This window comes from Moschus berezovskii, chromosome Y (assembly GCF_049115385.1).
Source record: "Moschus berezovskii isolate FMDL1 chromosome Y, NW_MosBer_1.0, whole genome shotgun sequence".
Classification (NCBI taxonomy): domain Eukaryota; kingdom Metazoa; phylum Chordata; class Mammalia; order Artiodactyla; family Moschidae; genus Moschus; species Moschus berezovskii.
Genome location: NC_142489.1, coordinates 64,812,064 through 64,835,460, shown reverse-complemented (window position 1 = coordinate 64,835,460; position 23,397 = coordinate 64,812,064). Strand labels below are relative to the sequence as shown.

Below are 23,397 nucleotides of genomic sequence, written 5' to 3'. Positions count from 1 at the left end.
ATCAAAGGAAGAAAAGGAAACATGGGTGGTGGTGGTTTTGCAATGTTGTCCTTGTTCACACTGTAACACTGTACTTCAAGGTGGAAGGGGTATTTTTACCCAAGAGAAACCTGTCTATAATGCAGAGTTCTTAGAGTATCTTAATGAGTCGAATTGTTGGAGGTGCTTTAAAAAGATACCGGTATCTTCCTAAAACCTGGCAGGCTTGAAGTGAAGGCCTTGTGTGTTTATAAAGCTCTTCTGGGTGTTTCTGATGCAAATATGCCTGAAAAGCACTGCTCTAAAAATGTTCATTTGAGGCAATGATTCTAAATGTTTACAATTAACCTAGCAAAGGCCTACAGAAAGGCAATTGAAAATATCACAGTCATAAAACTGCAGTGTAATACATACCAACACTTATCAAACTCTAATGTGCACAAAACACATGTAGGTATTGTGTGAAAACTCTGAGTCCAACTCAGTAGGGAAGAGATTAGCTAACAATGTGCTAATACACTTCCATAGAGTGGGGATGCTGCTATTATCTTTACATTATGATTCGAGCAACAAGGGTTTGTTTTTATCCACACCAGGTGAAAAATCAGAAGAGCTGTTTGTGGCTATCACTTTAAAGTTAGCATTTTAACCCCTTAATGAATTAATAAAACTGTGGTTACACTGCCCATGAGACAAAGAATTAACCTGGGAACTAACAATTTTTCACTCCATTTCCGGGATTATAGGCTGTTAAACTAAAATAAGTGGGCACAAAATTGATACACATTTAAAGATAGAGTATATATTGCTGTCATCACATACTCAAAATGGAAAGGTTATGAATGGATGATCCAGATCACAAAAACATACAAGGGAAAAATATTCAGTAAAATCAACATACAAAAATCAGGTATAGTAGTAATGTGTCCGTATTACCCAAAGTAATGTAGAGATTCCATGTAATTCCTATAAAATTCAAGTAGCAGTTATTTTCAGAGACAAAGTTAGATGGAACCTCAAACTATCTTAAGGGCCAAAGCGATCTTGAGGAAGAATAAAGCTGGAGGGCACACACTTCCTGCATTTCAAACACAATTGTCCAAATAATATGGCACTATAATTCCACCAATAATGCAGATGCTGGAAAAGAACTGAGCACTCAGAATACAATTTTTCAAAGACAGTCAACTAATACGAACGGAAGCAAGGTTACTGTGGAGAGAAGACGTCCTTCCCAATAAACAGGACTGGGAAAACAATACTTAACCTAAACATGGACCACTATCATGCTCCAGAAACTACCTAAATGTACCCTGAACTAGATCACAGATTTAAACACAGACCTGAAACCATAAAACTGCTGCAAGGGAACACGGTGTAAAACTACCAAATGTAGTGCTCTTGCACTCTGATTTTGGTATAGGACTCCAAAGCCATAAGGAACGCAAACAAAACCTAGTAGGTGTAAATACTTCACACTAAATTGCTTTTGCACAGAAAAGGAAATTGTCAACAACGACTAAAAAGACAGGGTACTAGATAGGTAAACATATTTGCAAGTGATATGACCAATAAGGGATTAACATCCAAGGTAGATAAATCCTGCCTTTTGCAACAACGTGAATGAACCTGGAGAGTAGTGTGCTAAGAGAAGCAAGTCACACAGAGAAAGCAAGCACTGTAGGACCTCATTTTTATGTGGAGTCAGGACTGAACACAAACTAGTCAAAGTTCAGGGATGCTCCTGATCTCTCTCAGCTTCGAGTGACCTGGATTTTCTGCACAGGCCTGAAATGAAGAGAAGAACTATCAGTCGCCTGGCTGACTATCAAAGGTATGCCCCTGCAAGCTCAAAGCCTAAAAGGAGAGACTGAGAGCCTTGCTGGTTTTTAATGAAACCTCAAACATGGGCTGTCTGTGACATTGTGAACAAACATTCAGTGGCCACGTGCAAGGAAAAGACACATGCCATACACAATCTGTCTCTGAAATCACCCAACAAACCATGTCAAGAAAAAATCCTTGGGAGAACAAATCTGATCTCCCATCTCACCATGTAATATTTGCATTTTCTGGCTTTCAACGACAACAAAAACCACGAGACACACAAAGAAACACGGAAAGGTGTTCGGTCACATACCAGAAAATAAGTACTCAATACAAACCATTGCTGAGAAAGCCTAGAAGCTGGACATAACAGAGATGTTGCCTCAGGTAGCATTCATTAAGAGAAGACAAGAAACAAGGTGCATAATATGTTTTTAGTTGAGAAGAATATTTTACTGGAGAATCAAGACAAACATATTCTTTAAAACAAAACTAGTGGAGATAAAACGTGGAGTCAGTTCAGTTCAGTCGCTCAGTCGTGTCCGACTCTCCGCGACCCCATGAATCACAGCTCGCCAGGCCTCCCTGTCCATCACCAACTCCCGGAGTTCACTCAAACTCATGTCCACAGAGTCAGTGATGTCATCCAGCCATCTCATTCTCCGTCGTCCCCTTCTCCTCCTGTCTCCAACCTTTCCCAGCATCAGAGTCTTTTCCAGTGAGTCAACTCGTCACATGAGGTGGCCAAAGTATTGCAGTTTCAGCTTTAGCATCAGTCCCTCCAGTGAACATCCAGGATTAACTGGCTTCAAAATGTCTCTTTAATCACTAAGAGCGCAATCACACCAAAAAAATCAACAAGGAAACAGAAAACTGAAACTTTACAAATCACATCGTCTTAACTATTTACAGAAAATATGACCCGATAATAGAATATAGAGAAAGTGAAAGTGAAATCACTCAGTCATGTCCAACTCTTTGCGACCCCATGGACTGTAGTCCACCAGGCTCCTCCCTCCATGGGATTCTCCAAGCAAGAGTAGTGGAGTGGGTTGCCATTTCCTTCTGCAGGGGATCTTCCCAACCCAGGGATCGAACCCGGGTCTCCTGCATTCCAGGCAAAGGCTTTAACCTCTGAGCCACCAGGGAGAGAGAGAACAATTATTTCACTCAAAATTTTGTTGAGCACACGTGATGCGTTTGACACAGAAATCGAAAGGATTTCTGTCTTACAAGTCATACTTCAAGCATTAATATCGTAGTGGGCAACTACCAAGTAGTTTTCTAAGTATTCATATTGGATTTATAACTTACACTCTAAATGACCTAGTCTATGTCTTACCTTTCTCTTATAATTGAAAACAAAAGAAAAAAAAAAAAAAAACACTTTCTTTGGAGATAGAGGTTTGGCCTGATTTAATTGCAACATCTACAGCAGTGATTACTCAAACTTGGATTTAAGACCTTTATATTTAAACTTCGTAACTGAGAAGCCAATATAAATTTACTAAATTTTTCTTTTAATGAATGAGAATACTAACGAATATCACTGTCTTATGCTACTGTTTAGCAAAGGGCTTTTAAAAAAATATTTAAAAAGCAAAATAGGTGGAGTCCTCTGGTGGCCCAGTGATAAGGACTCAGGGCTTCCTCAGCAGTATTCTGGGTTCAATCCTTGACTGGGGATCTAAGCTTCCACAAGCTGCAGTGCCATCAAAAATGAAAGAAAAATTATGAAAGGAAAATGAATAATATAGCTCTGTGATATACATATCATAAAATAAGAAGATAACTTCTCATTTTACTGCAGAACACGCAAAGTGTGTGTGCCATAATTATGTGCACCATAATCCCTGAAAACTCATCATAGAGCCTTGAATACACCTGGACTTTAAAGGAGGACAGACCGATGAGCTGTAGTAGTTATCCAAAATTATAAGAGAATATTTAGTACTTGTTATATTTAAAGTAAATAAACAGCCAGTCTTCCCACAAAACACTATGTACTGGCATTCAGCCAGAATCCTATTATCTTAAACATCGTGGATCATAATAAATTTTGATGCCAGAAGGATGAGAATCATAACTGGCTAGAACAGGTCGATTGCATTTTATTGCATCATCTAAATACTGATATTAATGATTCCTAAATTGAGGAACATTATAAAATTAACTGTAATTGTTACCTGATAGCCTCAAAGACCAATCAATATAATATCTGAAGTATTTATCCAAACCTATATTTAAACAAACAAAGAAACAAAAAAGCTCACAGTATACTCCATGAAAAGTGCAAATAATAGTGTTCGATGTAAAGCCATACTGAATACAAAAAATACAATTCTTTCGGTATGGGAAAAGTAGCTATTAATAATTACGGCGAAACTGCAGATGAGTGTGTGTGTGGGTGTCGTGTGTGGATGTGCCTGTATCTGTGTATTATCTCTGTGTGTGCTCATGCCTAGGAGGCAAAGTTTAGTTAAAGATACTTACCGTGTTAATTAAAAACTAAAGTTAGGCAATTAAGTTTGGGTCCAATTTTCTAATTTAGGATATTGCAATATATAATAATTTTACTTCAACTGAAGCCTTTAAATTTACGAAAGCATAATTCTTTTCTTGCTTTACATGAATTACTTTTACTCACAAATCGCACTGGACGTTTCTAGTTCTTTTAAACAAATGAAAAGAAGTCATATACACAAATATAGCCATCTAGCTACCAATCGACATCAATTCAGGCCCCCAACTCACTACTAACTGGAAAAGAAGGACTCAACAGAACAAAACTGTTTTGAATTATGCTTGAAGGAACTTTTAAACAATATGATCAATCAATGTGCCAAAATTACTGAATAAGATGCTTTATCGTGTTCCAATTTCAAATGTTCCTAACGCCACATAGAACTGTTCCCACAAAGCAAAGTCTTATCCAGGACCACACAGTACATTTAATTAGCAATTAGACTCCTTTTGTCTTAAAAATAATTTTCAGGTGTTTTATTTTTCTTTCTTTCTTTCATGGCTTAATATTTTTGTTAAGAGACTAGGCCATTTGTTTCATACACGAAATGTGTCTGTTTCCTCAAGAGCAAACATTTCTGGCATAAGTCCAGGCTAGGTATCACAAATCATTCTTTCTAAATCTAAACCCTATTATTAAAGTTACCAAGGATTTTCTAGTTTTATGGCCTTATATTGCCTTATATATCACTGATTTTGAAGTTTTCAAGAATGCACCAAATTCAGTCATTTGGAAGAACAGATATATATTTTAAAGGTAATTTTTGTACTAAAGGAAAATATGTCTCCACACTGACCTTTCTTCTCAAACTTCCTCGGATATGACATATCCTTGTCACTCCATCAAAACACATTGCTTCCAAACGTGCATTTCCCAACATTTTGGTTACTTGAGCATATTCTTAGGAAGGGACAAAACAGAAAAAAACAAAACCGTAAAATACTGTTCAATTTTTCTTAAAATGCAACTCTTGTTATTAGGTTGGTAATGCCACTTTTAGTGCAAAATTTAGACCAAACCATGATTTTAAAAAGAACACAATGTTCAAGTATTACAACAAATGAGTGCTGTCTCAAGGTGACGTATGTTAATTTTATCCACGAAAATGAGAGGATGCTTAAGATCTCAAAGAATGTCTACAGTCTCTTCCAGCTACACTTTTGCATTTATCCTCCTGTCTTTAGAGCAAGGAAAAGTCAACAAAAGTGAAGCAGTTAATTTAAAATCACAAATGTTGGGGGGAGGAACAAGATGGCGGAGGAATAGGATGGCGAGACCACTCTCTCCTCCACAAATTCATCAAAAGAACATTTGAACAATGAGTAAAGTCCACAAAACAACTTCTGAATGCTGGCAGAGGATGTCAGGAACCCAGAAAAGCAGCCCATTGTCTTTGAAAGGAGGTAGGAAAAAACATAAAAGATAAAATGCGAGACAAAAGAAGTAAGGACGGAGCTCTGTCCAGGGAAGGGAGGCTTTAAAAAGAGAGGAGTTTCCAAACACCAGGAAACACTCTCACTGGCGAATCTTTGGCGAGCCTTGGAAGATCAGAGGGCCACATAACTCTCCTTTTTTTCTAAGATTTTTTTAAAACCCACAGACTACCTGCCAAACGGTAACTCCCAGCGGAGAAGCAGCGCAGACGCCTGCATACGCCATTAGCAAGCGGGGGCTGGGCAGGGAGGAGCCGGCTGAACTGCTTAGAGAGAGGACTGGGCTTGAATGCCAGGAGAACAATTTGAGAGAACTGAGGAGAGCAAAGCAGACTGTGGGATAGCTTCCCCATGAAAAGGCGGAAAGCTTTAACCTAATACTCGGCCAGCCCCGCTCACAGAATAAAGGACTGAGCAGAGTGAGCCGGCTGCGGTTGGCCCATCCCCCATCCCCCCGCGAGACAGGCAGGGAGCGCAGCCAGAGCCGGAGTGGGCAACCGCGGCCCCAGAAAGGCATCTGATACAAACTGCAGACAGGCTTGTTGCTAATCAGGACTTCTTGGGCTCGGGCGGGTCGATAACCCCCTGAGAAGGTGCGCTGGTTGTACACCCAGAAAACTGAGTGGCGGGGACTGGGGAGGCGATAAGTCGCAGAGACAGCTCTCGCCAAACACCTGGTCCCCTGAACTGCTCGGACCAGGGAAGGCACAAAACGCAGGCCCAACCAAGTCTGCGCCTTTGTGGAGTACCTGAGAACCTGAACTTGAGCCGCTCAGACCTGAGAAGTGCATACAACCCGGTGCCGGCCTCGGAGAGTTCCCGGCAGAGCAACCTAGAGCCTGTGCAGTGTAGACTGGGACAGCATACGTGCTGTGAGCGGGGGCAAACCCAGTGTGGCCGAGATGCTGTGAGCACTCCCCACAGACGCCAGAGATATTCGTCTGCAGCGTTCCTCCCTTCCCAAAACAGGACTGAACAACTGAGCCTTAAAAAGTGTCCACCCACCCCCTAGTATCAGGGAGGAAATTAGACACTGAAGAGACCAGCAAACAGAAGCTAAAACAGAGGGAACCACCTTGGAAATGACAGAGAGAGACGTCTAGATGCTACTCCAAGAATAAGACCAAAAACCAGAGGCAAGAGGCTAAAGCCCGAATCCTGAGAACACCAGAGAACTCCTGACTCCAGGGAACATTAATCGATAGGAGCTCATCATACGTCTCCATACCTACACTAAAACCAAGCACCACCCAAGGGTCAACAAGTTCCAGAGCAAGACATACCACGCAAATTCTCCAGGAACACAGGAAACTAGCCCTGAGCTTCAATATACAGGCTTCCCAAAGTCACTCCAAACCCACTGACATCTCATAACTCATAACTGGACACTTCACTGCACTCCAGAGAGAAAAAATCCAGCTACACCCACCAGAACACTGACACAAGCTTCCGTAACCAGGGAACCTTGACAAGTCACCTGTCCAACCTCACACAGAACGAGGAAACTACATAATAAAGAGAACTCCACAAACGGCCAGAAGAGGGAAAGGCCACCCCAAGCAAAGCATTATAAGCAAGATGAAGAGGCAGAGAAATACCCAGCAAGTAAAGGAACAAGATAAATGCCCATCAACACAAACAAAAGAGGAAGATATAGGGAATCTACCTGATAAAGAATTTCGAATTTTGATGGTGAAAATGATTCAAAATCTTGAAAGCAAAATGGAGTTACAGATAAATAACCTGGAGAAAAAGATTGAGAAGATGGAAGAAAGGTTTAATAAGGACTTAGAGGAAATAAAAAAGAGTCAATATACAATGAATAATGCAATAGTTGAGATCAGAAACACTCTGGAAGGGACAAACAGTAGAATAACAGAGGCAGAAGACAGGATAAGCGAGTTAGAAGATATAATTGTAGAAATAAATGAAACAGAGAGGAAAAAAGAAAAACAAATTAAAAGAAATGAGAACAATATTAGAGACCTCTGAGACAATGTTAAACGCTCCAACATTCGAATCATAGGAATCCCAGAAGAAGAAGACAAAAAGAAAGACCATGAAAGAATACTTGAGGAGATAAGAGTTGAAAACTTCCCTAAAATAGGGAAAGAAATAATCACCCAAGTCCAAGAAACCCAGAGAGTCCCCAACAGGATAAACCCAAGGCGAAATACTCCAAGACACATATTAATCAAATTAACAAATATCAAACACAAAGAACAAATATTAAAAGCAGCAAGGGAAAAACAGCAAATAACACACAAGGGGATTCCCATAAGGATAAGAGCCGATCTTTCAACAGAAACTCTTCAGGCCAGGAGGGAATGGCAAGACATACTTAAAGTGATGAACGAAAATAAACTACAGCCCAGACTACTGTACCCAGCAAGGATCTCATTCAAATATGAAGGAGAAATCAAAAGCTTTACAGACAAGCAAAAGCTGAGAGAATTCAGCATTACCAAACCAGCTCTCCAACAAATGCTAAAGGATCTTTTCTAGACAGGAAACACAGAAAGGGTGTATAAACACGAACCCAAAGCAATAAAGAAAATGGCTACGGGATCGTACTTATCAATAATTACCTTAAACGTAAATGGGTTGAATGCCCCAACCAAAAGACAAAGGCTGGCTGAATGGATACAAAAACAAGACCCCCATATATGTTGTCTGCAAGAGACCCACCTCAAAACGAGGGACACACACAGACTGAAAGTGAAGGGCTGGAAAAAGATATTCCATGCAAATAGAGACCAAAAGAAAGCAGGAGTAGCAATACTCATATCAGATAAAATGGACTTTAAAACAAAGGCTGTGAAAAGAGACAAAAAAGGAAACTACATAATGATCAAAGGATCAATCCAAGATGAAGATATAACAATTATAAATATTTATGCACCCAACATAGGACCACCGCAATATGTAAGACAATTACTAACAAGTATGAAAGGGGAAATTAACAATAATGCAATAATGGTGGGAGATTTTAATACCCCACTTACATCTATGGATAGATCAACTAAACAGAAAATTAACAAGGAAACACAAACTTTAAATGATACAATAGACCAGTTAGACCTAATAGATATCTACAGGACATTTCACCCCAAAACAATGAATTTCACCTTTTTCTCAAGCGCACACGGAACCTTTTCCAGGATAGATCACATCCTGGGCCATAAATCTAGCCTTGGAATATTCAAAAAAAATTGAAATCATTCCATGCATCTTTTCTGACCACAATGCAGTAAGATTAGATCTCAATTACAAGAGAAAAACTATTAAAAATGCCAACATATGGATGCTGAACAACACGCTGCTGAATAATGAACAAATCACAGAAGAAATCAAAAGAGAAATCAAATAGAAATGAATGAAAATGAAAACACAACAACCCACAACCTCTGGGACACTGTAAAAGCACTGCCAAGGGTCAAGTTCATAGCAATACAGGCACATCTCAAGAAACAAGAAAAAAGTCAACTAAATAACCTAACTCTACATCTAAATCAACTAGAAAATGAAGAAATGAAGAAGCCCAGGGTCAGTAGAAGGAAAGAAATCGTAAAAATTAGGGCAGAGATAAATGCAAAAGAAACAAAAGAGACCATAGCAAAAATCAACAAAGCCAAAAGCTGGTTCTTCGAGAAGGTAAATAAAATTGACAAACCACTAGCCAGACTTATCAAGAAACAAAGGGAGAAGAACCAAATCAATAAAATTAGAAATGAAAATGGAGAGATCACAACTGACAACACAGAAATACAAAGGATTATTAGAGAATACTATCAGCAATTTTATGGCAATAAAATGAATAACCTGGAAGAAATGGACAAATTCCTAGAAAATTACAACTTCCCAAAACTGAACCAGGAAGAAATAGAAATTCTGAACAGACCCACCACAAGCACGGAACTAGAGGCTGTAATCAGGAATCTTCTAGCAAACAAAAGCCCAGGTCCCGACGGCTTCACAGCCGAATTCTACCAAAAATTTAGAGAAGAGCTAACACCTATTCTACTTAAACTGTTCAAGAAAATTGCTGAGGAAGGGAAACTTCCAAACTCATTCTATGAGGCCACCATCACCCTAATCCCAAAACCTGGTAAAGACCCCACAAGAAAAAGAAAACTACAGGCCAATATCACTGATGAACATAGATGCAAAAATCCTTAACAAAATTCTAGCAATCAGAATCCAACAACATATTAAGAAGATCATACACCATGACCAAGTGGGCTTTATCCCAGGAATGCAAGGATTCTTCAATATCCGCAAATCAATCAACGTAATACACCACATTAACAAACTGAAAAATAAAAATCATATGATTATCTCAATAGATGCAGAGAAAGCCTTTGACAAAATTCAACATCCATTTATGATAAAAACCCTCCAGAAAGTGGGAATAGAAGGGACATACCTCAACATAATAAAAGCTATATATGACAAACCCACAGCAAACATTATCTTCAATGGTGAAAAACTGAAAGCATTTCCTCTAAAGTCAGGAACAAGACAAGGGTGTCCACTCTCACCACTACTATTCAACATAGTTTTGGAAGTTTTGGCCACAGCAATCAGAGCAGAAAAAGACATAAAAGGAATACAAATTGGAAAAGAAGAAGTAAAACTTTCACTGTTCACTGATGACATGATCCTCTACACAGAAAACCCTAGAGACTCTACCAGAAAACTACTAGAGCTAATCAATGATTACAGTAACGTTGCAGGATATAAAATCAACACACAGAAATCCCTTGCATTCCTATTCACTAATAATGAGAAAATAGAAAGAGAAATTAAGGAAACTATTCCATTCACTGTTGCAACGAAAAGAATTAAATACTTAGGAATATATCTACCTAAGGAAACAAAAGACTTGTACATAGAAAACTATAAAACACTACTGAAAACAATCAAAGAGGACACTAATAGATGGAGAAATATACCATACTCATGGATTGGAAGAATAAATATTGTAAAAATGAGTATACTACCAAAAGTAATTTATACATTCAATGCAATCCCTATCAAGCTACCAACGATCTTTTTCACAGAACTAGAACAAATAATCTCACAATTTGTATGGAAATACAAAAAACCTCGAATAGCCAAAGCAATCTTGAGGAAGAAAAGTGGAACTGGGGGAATCAACAAGCTGGACTTCAGGCTCTACTACAAAGCCACAGACATCAAGAGAGTTTTGTACTGGTATAAAGACAGAAATATAGATCAATGGAACAAAATAGAAAGACCAGAGATAAATCTAAGCACCTACGTACCCCTTATCTTCGACAAAGGAGGAAAGAATATTCAAAGGAGAAAAGACAACCTCCTTAACAAGTGGTGCTGGGAAAACTGGTCAACCACTTGTAAAAAAATGAAACCAGAACACTCCCTAACACCATAAACAAAAATAAACTCAAAATGGATTAAAGATCTAAATGTAAGACCAGAAACTCTAAAACTCCTAGAGGAGAACATAGGCAAAACCCTCTCCGACATAAATCACAGCAGGATCCTCCATGATCCACCTCCCAGAATATTGGAAATAAAAGCAAAAATAAACAAATGGGACCTAATTAAAATCAAAAGCTTCTGCACAGCAAAGAAAACTATAAGCAAGGTGAAAAAACAGCCTTCAGAATGGGAGAAAATAATAGCAAATGAAGCAACTGATAAAGGATTTATCTCCAAATTATACAAGCAGCTCCTGAACTCATTTTCAGAAAAATAAATGGCCCAATCAAAACATGGGTGGGCCAGAGAACTAAACAGAGATTTCTCCAAAGAAGACATACAGATGGATAACAAATATATGAAAAGATGTTCAATATCACTCAGAGAAATGCAATTCAAAACCACAATGAGGTCCCATTTCATGCCAGTAAGAATGATTGCTATCCAAAAGTCTACAAACAAAAAATACTGCAGAGGGTGTGGAGAAAAGGGAACCCTCTTACACTGTTAGTGGGAATGCAAACTAGTACAATCACTATGGAGAATAGTGCGGAGATTCCTTAAAAACTGGAAATAGAACTGCCATACCACCCAGCAATCCCACTAATGGGCATATACACCGAGGAAACCAGAATTGAAAGAGATACATGCACTCCAATGTTGATCGCAGCACTGTTTATAAAAGCCAGGACATGGAGGCAACCTGGAGTCCATCTGCAGACGAATGGATAAGAAAGCTGTGGTACATATACACTATGAAATATTATTCAGCCATTAAAAAGAATGCATTTGAATGAGTTCTAATGAAATGGATGAAACTGGAGCCTATTATACAGAGCGAAGTAAGCCAGAATGAAAAATATCATTACAGTATACTAATGCATATATATACGGAATTTTGAAAAATGATAATGATAACCCTGTATACAAGACAGCAAAAGAGACACAGATGTATAGAACAGTCTTTTGGACTCTGTGGGAGAGGGCAATGGTGGGATGATTTGGGGTAATGACATTAAAACATGTATATTATCATATGTGGAACGAATCGCCAATCCAGGTTCCATGCATGATACAGGATGCTCAGGGTTGGTGCACTGGGATGAACAAGAGGGATGGGATGGGGAGTGATGTGGGAGGAGGGTTCAAGATGGGGAACACATGCACACACGGGGCAGATTCAAGGCAACATATGGAAAAACCAATACAATAATATAAAGTAAAAAAAAAATTTTTTTTTTTTTTTACAGTTCTTCTGTGTATTCCTGCCACCTCTTTTTAATATCTTCTGCTTCTGTTAGGTCCATACAATTTCTGTCCTTTATTGAGCCCATCTTTGCATGAAATGTTCCCTTGGAATCTCTCATTTTCTTGAAGAGCTCTCTTGTTTTACCTATTCTGTTGTTTTCCTCTATTTCTTTGCATTGATCACTGAGGAAGTCTTTCTTATCTCTCCTTGCTATTCTTTGGAACTCTGCATTCAGATGCTTATATCTTTCCTTTCACCTCTCTTCTTTTTACAGCTATTTTTAAGGCCTCCTCAGACAGCCATTTCGCTCTCCTGCATTTCTTTTCCATGGGGATGGTCTTGGTCCCTGTCTCCTGAACAATGTCACGAACCTCCGTCCAGAGTTCATCAGGCACTCTATCAATCAGATCTAGTCCCTTAAATCTATTTCTCACTTCCACTCTATAATCATAAGGAATTTGATTGATGTCATATCTGAATGGTCTAGTGGTTTTCCCTACTTTCTTCAATTTAAGTCTGAATTTCGCAATAAGGAGTTCATGATCTGAGCCACAGTCAGCTCCTGGTCTTGTTTTCGCTAACTGTATACAGCTTCTCCATCTTTGGCTGCAAAGAATATAATCAATCTGATTTAGGTATTGACCATCTGGTGATGTCCATGTGTAGAGTCTTCTCTTGTGTTGTTGGAAGAGGGTGTTTGCTATGACCAGTGCGTTCTCTTTACAAAACTCTATTAGCCTTTGCCCTGCTTCATTCCGTGCTCCAAGGCCAAATTTGCCAGTTACTCCAGGTGTTTCTTGACTTCCTACTTTTGCATTCCAGTCCCCTAGAATGAAAAGGACATCTTTTTTGGGTGTTAGTTCTAAAAGGTCTTGTAGGTCTTCATAGAACCGATTAACTTCGGCTTCTTCAGCATTACTGGTTGGGGCATAGGCCTGGATTACTGTAATATTGAATGGTTTGCCTTGGAAACGAACAGAAATCATTCTGTCGTTTTTAAGATTGCATCCAAGTACTGCATTTCGGACTCTTTTGTTGACCATGATGGCTCCTCCATTTCTTCTAAGGGTTTCCTGCCCACAGTAGTAGATATAATGGTCATCCGAGTTAAATTCACCCATTCCAGTCCTTTTTAATTCACTGATTCCTAGAATGTCGACGTTCACTCTTGCCATCTCCCGTTTGACCACTTCCAATTTGCCTTGATTCATGGACCTAACATTCCAGGTTCCTATGCAATATTGCTCTTTACAGCACCGGACCTTGCTTCTATCACTGGTCACATCCACAACTGGGTATTGGTTTTGCTTTTGCTCCATCCCTTTATTCCTTCTATAGTTATTTCTCCACTGAGCTCCAGTAACATACTGGGCACCTACCGACCTGGGGAATTCCTCATTCAGTATCCTATCATTTTGCCCTTTGTTACTGTTCATGGGGTTCTCAAGGCAAGTATACTGAAGTGGTTTGCCATTCCCTTCTCCAGTGGGCCACATTCGGCTGTGGTCCATGGGATCAGTCCTGTGATTATGATTTCAGTGTTTCTGCCCTCTGATGCCCCCTAGCAATACCTACCATCTTATTTGGGTTTCTCTTACCTTGGTCGTGGAAAATCTCTTCACAGCCGCTCCAGCAAAGTGCAGCCACTGTACCTTACCTTGGACGAGGGGTATCGCCTCAAGGCCGCCCCTCCTGACCTTGAACAGCAGATCTAAATAGTGATATACAAAGAATTCCATATATCAACTAGAAATAGTTACACTTAAATGGTGATATAAAAAAGATAAGACTACCATATTTCATGTCAGAAAGTAAGTGCCTTGGTTTTATATGTGAAATTTAGAGGATTCCCAAATGCACATGAGACTATCTACACCCATATTTTCATGAATTAATTGCTGAGGTTCCATATTTCATGTGCGAAATTTTTTGCCCAGGTTTTCAAAACAGGAAATAGGGGTCATTCCGTATTTCATGCAGAGAAAATGGCATCAAAATATTTATATGTGAAATATACAGATTTCCACTGGTCATGTGGGGAATCCAAAATCTAAAAATTCACATGTTACTATAGAGATGTACACATTTCCCTGTAGAAAAATTTGTACCCAGAATTTCATGTGACACATAGAGTTTATTGCGTTTTTCATTTTGGGAAAATTTCACATGGACTTTCATCAATGCAATACAGAGAATTATAAATGTAAATAGGGAAATCAGGTATCAGTCAGATGAGAAATAAGTCAATTCTATATATTTTTTTGCTCGTCCAAGATCTTAATTTTTGAATCATCAGTTCAGTTCATTTGCCCAGTCGTGTCTGCCTCTTAGCGACCCCGTGGACCACAGCATGCCAGGCCTTCCTGTCCATCACCAACTCTCAGAGTTTAACCAGACTTATGTCCATTTAAACCATGATGCCATCTAACCATCTCATTCTCTGTCGTCCCCTTCTCCTGCCTTCAATCTTTCCCAACATCAGGTTCTTTTCAAATGAGTCAGCTCTTCTGAATCATGGACAATTCTGTATTTTATGTGTGAAAAATCTGACACAGCTTTTCAAATGTGAATAATAGAGGCTTCGTAATTCATATGAGCAAATCTGTCCTCAGATTTTCAAATGTTAAGTATACCAGATTCCATATTTCTTGTCGGAAGATTGTATCGGTGAAATATACAGAATTTTATTGCTCAATCATTAAAATCACATTGTCTTATATGAAATAGAAGATTCCAAATTTTTTGTAGCAAAAGCGATGCCATTTTTCAAATATGAAATGCAGAGCAATCTGCATTTAATGATGGAAAGCAGCACACAGATTTTCAAATGAGAAATCTGAAAATTGCATCACGATTTCCTATTTCATGCAGAAAATTCTGTGTCCATACGTTCATATAATATACAGAAAATTCCCTACTTATAATTGAAAAATCTATCCCCTGGTTCTTATGTGAAACTGAGAATTTTATCTTTCATGTAGGACTATCTGGTGTGATTTCAATACATGAAACAGAAAATTTAGTAATGCATCCATAATCACATGTTGTTTCACATATGAAAATATATCCCTAGATTTTCATATTTGAAATATCAAATATTTCATGTCATTTTTCATGTCCATATTCCATGTCAAAATATTTTAATTCAGATTTTGGTGCATGAAATATTCAAACTGTCATAGTTTAGGAGGTAAGTTCTGTACCATGACATTCATTAATGAAGTAGAGAAAGGCAGGAACATCTAATTTTTCTATGGACATATAGACAATTCCATGTTTCAAGGTCGAAAATCTCATCCCAATTAATATATGTGAAATACAGTTGTTGGTGATATTCTGTCACTCAGTCAGGTCCAACTGGTTGCAAGACAGGACAGCGGCACTCCAGACCTCCTTATTCTTACTGTCTCCGACATTTTGCTGAAACTCATGTTCATGGAGTCAAGTGATGCTGTCCAACGATCTCACCCACTGTCGTCCCCTTCTCCTGCTGTCCTACATCTACCCATATCAGAGCCGATAATAATTATTATTATGTTCAGTGACAAGGCAGAACCTCAATCTTTTCCCATGTATTATTTCTTCACACGAGGGTAGCCAAAGTATTGTAATTTCAGCTTCAACTTCAGTCTTTCCAATGGATATTTAGGGTTAGTTTCCTTTAGGATTGGTGGGGTTGATCTCCTTGCTAGACAAGGGTCTCTCAAGAGCCATCTCTCGCACCCAGTCGCAAAGTCTCAATTCTTTGGCACTCAGCCTTCTTTATAGTGAAACTAGCACATCCGTACATGTCTACTGGTAAAACCATAGCTCTGACTATAGGGACGTTTGTTCCCAAAGAGATGTCTCTCCTTTTCATTACATTGTGTCTATGTCTAGGCTTATCATAGCTTTTCTTCCCAGGAGCAGGGGTCTTTTACTTTCGTGGATGTAGTCACTGTCCCCAGAGATTTTGAAGCCGAAGAAATCTGTCTGCCACTATTTTCATTTTCATCCTTTCTATTTGCCAAAACATTGCTAGTCTTTGTCGTGCGTCATTTCATACACCAAGGCCAAACATGCCCATTGCACCAGGTATCTTCTGATTCTCTGTTTTCACATTCCAGAACCCTATAATGAAATGGACATATTTTCTCAGCATTAATTTTAGAAAGGGCTTGCAAGTCTTCCTAAAATCACTCAAGTTCCCTAGTAGCATAGATGGTAAAGAATTGAAAAGCAGAGACTTCCATTTTTCATGTATTAAAATCTGCACCCAGATGTTCTTGTTCAATAAAAAGAACTCCTCATTTCTTGTAGGAAAAATAACTATCCTGATTTTTAGCTGTGAAGTGTAGAAAATTCTATATGTAATGTAGGAAAAAAAGTCTTCACCAAATATTCATATGTAAATTGTAGAGAACTGATATTTCAAATCGGAATATAGGCATTGATTTGACTATGTGAAATAAGTAATTCCATATTTCCAGTAGGAAATTTGGCAACTGTATAGATGATGTGAAACAAAATGATTTCATACTTCATGGAAAAAAAACACCATGCCTAGAGTTTCAAATACGGAAAATATAGAAATCCATATTACATGTAGGAAAATCAGAGCGAGCTTTTCATTTGTGAGATACAGACAATTGGAATTTTGGCCCATATTTTGCTAAATGGAATATAGGCAATTCATTTTTTTAATGGAGTCCAACTTCAATTGAGTTTTTATGTGTGAAATATAGAGAATTCCATATTTAAAGGAAGAAAATCTGTGCCCAGATTGACATATACTAAAATCAATGGCTAACATTTAATAAGTGAAATATGCAAAATTCCAGATGTCATGAAGGAAATTTAGCATCCAGTTATGTATAGGTGAAATACATTTAATTCCCATTTTCATGTAGAAAAATATGCATACAGATTTTCATATGAAATAGAGATTTTCATTGAATTTTCTTTTCTCTCTCTCTTTTTTTTTTAAACTGCAAAGACTTTTATTTTTACTCAAAATGATACAGAAAATCATTCCACTGGTACTGAACAGTGGAATAAAATGAATTGACAGGATAGAGTGACAGAACTGAGGCTTTCAAACTCTGCTGGTTACGAGTAGACGCTTGAGAGTTCCTTGGACTGTAAGGAGATCAAACCAGCTAATCCTAAAGGAAATCAGTCCTAAAATTTCATTAGAAGGACTGATGCTGAAGCTCAAGCTCCAATACTTTGACCACCTGAAGCAAAGAGACAACTCATTGGAAAAGACTCTGATGCTGGGAAAGATTGAAGGCAGGAGGAGAAGGGGATGACAGAGGATGAGATGGCTGGATGGTATCAGTGATCGGATGGACATGATTTTGAGCAAGCTCTGGGAGTTGGTGATGGACAGGAAAACTGGTGTGCTGCAGTCCATGGAGTAACAAAGAGTCAGATATGACTAATGATGGAACAACAATTAATAAAGAAGGTTAGCAGTAATGATGGCTTGAAACCCTTCAGTATAAGTGAAGATGATGAGAAGTGTTCAAATGCTAGATTTGCCAAAGACTGAAATGTGGCCTGTGAAGGAAAAAAGTCAATGATGTCTCTGCCATCTTTTTTTTTTTTTTTTTTAACAATTGGAATTGAGTTGCCATTTTTTGAGAAAAAGACTAAAGCAGGTTTTGGAGTCAGGCAAGAAATGTGCTAAATTGGAGACAATTATTGGTCAATTATGTAGAAATATCTAGGAGATTAGAAGTTTCCTTTTTAGAGGAAAGAACTATCTTTTAAAAGTTCCTTTTAAATTATTATAAGAGAGTTTCCCAGTTTCTGTCATATGAATAAGTCCTTGGTGGGATCTAGAATGCTGACTTTCTTCTAGACATGCTCAGTATACTTAAAACCCAGACTGAAAAAGCCTACGTTGTCAAGTTGAGTCCCTGATTCCACATCTCTTGGGGTGTTATTTTGTTCCCTCTTGTTCAAAAAAGTGAATTACCTTCTGCATTAAACTGAATTGTATACAGTACTTGTACCAGTCTGAAATGTACCACATTAAGAAAGAAAAGACTGGATATGAGGAATGTCCAAACTCGATTTTCAATAAAAAATGCCCTATTCGCCTAGCAGCACTGAGTTTTAGCCTTGTAATTCCTCCAGTGATGTTTTCCCAGTGGTCCTGTTTGACACACTTAACTCTTTGGGTTTCTTGTTGGACTTACTGATTTGTGACATGAATTAGAAAATTTGGTAAAACAGGAGTTCCTCTGGGTGTATGCAGTGTCCTGTAGGTACTTGATCAGTCCCTACTTACAAAATCTGAGCCTATTTGCAGGTAAAGGGATTAACTAGATATTCAGTAAGGTATTCACAGAGGTTAAAGTTTAGCTACAAGGGCTCTCAGTACCACGTTTATCAAGTACTGGGATGAAATAAGAGCTCTACTTCAATTTTGACATTTGAATGATTATTTCAAATGAGGTAAATCCTTCCTAAAATCTCCAAGCCAACTTTATTTGTCCCTCCTAAAATGTCTATTACCTGACTAGGTATTGAGATCCAATTGAAGATATACAATGTTAGCTATGCACGTTGTTAAGTATAGTGTTCTGGTGACATTCAGCAGTGTTCAGTAATTAGCTGAATGAACAGGTGTAAAATTATATTAGTTATCCAGATGCTAATTTGCAGTAGCGTGTGCTGCCTGATTTGGGAGGGTTCTTGTCTGAACTACAACCAGTAAGATTTGTTACTTAATTAGGAAATCATTGTTTGTGTGTGTGTGTGTGTTTGTCTGTGTTTGTGATTCCCACCATTAGAACCACTAGTCTTGTTTAATGTGCTCTAAACTTTGGGAACATTCTTGGTAATGTCATTCCTATGGCTTTAGGTACTATACAGGTGACAGGATGAAATCTACCTTTCTGTGGGATGTCTTAGTGCACAGCTCTAGGCAATGCAGAGAGGGGAACATTCACAGATGTAATATGCAGCTTATAAAAGGAGATAGAAATTCACTCTCCCACTGCAAATTGAATCAACCATTCCTTCCAAAGTTTGGTAAACAAATGTGTTATCCCTTTCTGAATGGATTCACAAACAATTGAAAATGAAACTGTGCATCCTTTTGGCTAAGATCAAGTGAGATCTCCATTTTCATTGTGGAAATTGAGGGTTGAGAAATTCACATATGTAATATAGAGAATTCCATATTTCATATATGGAATTTACATGCATACATTCATATTTGAAACTCTGAGTTCTGTGTTTCACATAGAAATATTTTGCCCGTACGGCAATATGCGACCTATGGAGAATTCCCTATTTAAAGACTGAATTCTCTCTATATAAAGAGAATTACAGATGAAGAATCTCTAAATAAGGAATATCAAAGTCAGCATCCCGCTAAGGGACGTGACTCAAGTGCCAGGGGCGTTGAAGTCAGCTCATTTACTGTACAGGGGCCCTTTCAAAGTGGTTCTGTTTTCTTCCTGCCTCCAAGTGAGAACACATGCCAGCTAACCCTATCACCTCAGCGCTTTGGGGCTGGGAGCAGCAGGAGGATCATCCTAAGCCATCCACTACAAAGCACTGATGCTTAAAAATTTTGTGAATACTTGAGTGATGTTGGAAAGTGGCAAATTCTGCAGTTTCAGTTCAGTTCAGGCGCTCAGTCGTGTCCTATTATTCATGAGCCCATAGCCTTCAGTATGCCATACCTCCCTGCATATCATCAACTACAGGAGTGTGCTCAAACTGATCTCCGTTGAGTCGATGATGCCATCAAGGCATCTCATCCTCTGTCATCCCATTCTCCTCTTGCCTTCAATCTTTCCCAACATCAGGGTCTTCTCCAGTGAGTGAGTTCTTCACATAAGGTGGCCAAATTACTGGAGTCTCAGCTTCAACATCAGTCCTTACAAAGAGCACTTAGGACTACTCTCTTTGAGGATGTACTGTTTGAATCTCCTTGAAGTCCAAGGGATTCTCAAGAGTCTTCTTCAACACCACAGTTGGAAAGCATCAGTTCTTCAGTGCTCAGGTTTTTTTTTTTTTAATAGTCCAAATCTCACATTCATACAGGTCTAGTGGCGAAACCATAGCCTTCATAAGATGGACCTTTGTTGATAAAGTAATGTCTCTGCTTTTTAATATGCTGTCTACATTGATCATAAGTTTCCTTCTGAGGAGGCCGTGTCTCTTAATTTCATGGCTGCAGTCACCATCTGCAGTGATTTTGGAGATCAAACAAATAAAGGCAGCCACTTTTTCAATTCTTTCCCCATTTATTTGTCATGAAGCGATGAGACCAGAGGCCATGATCTTAGTTTTCTGAATGATGAACTTTAAGCCAGGATTTTCACTCTCCTCTTTCATTTTCATCAAGAGGCTCTTTAGTTCTTTTTCACGTTCAGAGATAAGGGTGGTATGATCTTCATATCTAAGGTTATTGATATTTCTCTCTGTAATCTTGTCTCCAGGGTGTGCTTCATCCAGCCCAGTGTTTCTCATGATGTATTTGACAATATATAGCCTGACGTACTCCTTTTCCTATTTGGAAATAGTCTGTTGTTCCACGTCCAGTTTTCACTGATGCTTCCTGACCTGCATGAAGACTTTTCAGGACGTAAGTCAGGTGGTCTGGTATTCCCATCTCTTTCAGTATTTTCCTCAGTTTATTGTGATCCACACAGTCAAAGGTTTTGGCATAGTCAATAAAGTGGAAATAGATGTTTTTCTGGAACTCTCTTGCTTTTGTGATGATCCAGAGAATGTTGGCAATCTGCTCTCTAGTTCCTCTGCCTTTTCTAAAACCAGCTTAAACATCTGGAAGTCCATGATTCACATATTGCTGAAGTTTGGTTGGAGAATTTTCAGCATTACTTTACTCATATGTGAGTTGAGTGTAACTGAGTGGTAGCTTGAGCTTCTTTGGCATTGCCTTTTTTGAACAATTTTACTCAGCAAGCAGCATCAACTTATGCTACAGAGCCATCAGACTCCCAAACCTTACATAAAAGAAAGATGTACCTGATCCTGTGGCTGAAAGAATAATGCTGCATTTGAGAAAGACAGAAAGCTCTTTGTAGGGGTTCTGCATACCCCATCTCTTTGCATTGTAATCTGACCCATTCTGTTTCTTGGCTGCTTTGAATCTCCCTGAAAGGCCCTGAGTGCTCTCTTCCCACCACTCTGATATCCTTGGGCTTGATTCCCTGGCTTCAATCTGCCAGCCTGTCCAGTTCTGGCAGTTCGCATGCAGTTTTGAGCCAGTGAGTGGACACACAGACACAGATGCACCCAACGCTAAAAGGAAATTTTCACAGATGCAGAACCATACCTTTGCTTGTCCAGGATAATGGACTTGGGTAAGCACCTCTCATTTTCTCTGGTGGTTTTCTTTCATTTCCTTGTCAATCAAGTTCGTGTCCTCTTCTATCTATACTGTTTATTCTGGAAGGTTACAAAATGTTGGGATATGCTCATGAGGAGGACTGACCTGCAAAGAGTTGGGTTGGCTGGAAATGCTCGTGGTGGACAACTGAATGAGTGGTGCTATTCTGTATTCCTCCATCACATTGACTGGTTCACAGTGCCAGTCACATTGGCATGATTCTATTCCATACACTTTCCTTCCAGCAGCCACACCAGAAATAGCATGGGGCTTTGGACCGCACTGACTTTGAGCACCTCATCTCAGAAAGCTCTCTCAAAATCATTGTTTGTCAATGACATGCTCTTATGGCAGGCCCAGTACCTATTCAGGCCCAAGACCTTCTGAGAGAAGTGTGCCTGTGCCTCCTAATTGTGTAATAGTCTGTTTGGAGATGTTTTCACTTCCCCCCTCCCGCTCTGGTTATCTCCCTGTAGCAGGGAAAGGCCAAATCGAGGCCTCCAAAAGGCCAAAGAGAATGTGACAGGACTGTGTCTGAAGCAATATCATGAAGAAGGTACATATGGATCCAAAGCACCTCTGCTGAAACAAGTCACTGAACGTGAAATCCAAACGGTCAGGTGGCTTCCTTTTTTGGCAACACCACAGTTTACTTCTACCCACACATACACAGAATCCCCACACAGATCACACCATGGAGAGCCTGCCTGCCCTGGGCCCACAAATCATGGCTCTATTGTTCAGAATGTGGCATTCCTCTCCCAAATGTTCCAAGAGGGCAAGATTCCAGGCCAGGCCTCCCTAACATGCTAAATGCCAAGGCTCTCTTTCTCTTGCCCTCATAAGGCTGTGGTAGAGAGTCTCATGGTGCACATTTCACTCAGGATTACCACAAAAAAATCAGAGATTGTCCTTCAGTGAGACTTTCAGAACCATCCCTCAAGTTCAGAGAGATATTTTGCCTCTCTGCCATCCACAGGCAAGGATGAGATCCCAGAGAAAGAAAGGAATTTATGTCAGGATTTCTGGCTGAAGAAGCCGGACATCTTTGTGATGACTGCTATTCCTTGTGCCCTAAGACTGAAAAGCTGAAGGCTCTGAACTGTTCTCAGGAACATCACTGTCCTAGGATCCCTTGATGCAAACAGCCCACCATCATTCAGTGCAAGTTATTTCTGTCCCTCATTCATCCTACAATTTATGACCCCATCAACCAAAGCATGCCAGGCTTACCTGTTCATTGAAAACTCCCAGAGCTTGCTTAAATACATCTCCGTCAAGTGGTGATGCAATATCTCTCTTGCTGTTCTTTGGAAAATGTTGATGCCATCCAACCTTCTTAATTTCTGTCATCCAATTCTCCTTTTGTCGTCAGTCTTTCCCAGTATCAGAGTGTTTTACAGTGTCTTTCATCACCTCAAGTGGCCAAAATACTGCAGTTTCAGCTTCAGCATCTCTCCGAATACTCATGAACAAGATGCAGTGTAAATCTCAATCGTCTTTTCCAATATGATCGATCAAAATATCAGTTCTTCGGTAGTCAGCTTTAAGGTCCAAACCT

General features: G+C 39.1%; 1 pseudogene; it reads right to left on the bottom strand.

The window, feature by feature from the left end:
* Positions 1-23,397, bottom strand: part of LOC129557912 (eukaryotic translation initiation factor 1A-like) — a 67,527-nt pseudogene that overhangs the window by 7,241 nt on the left and 36,889 nt on the right.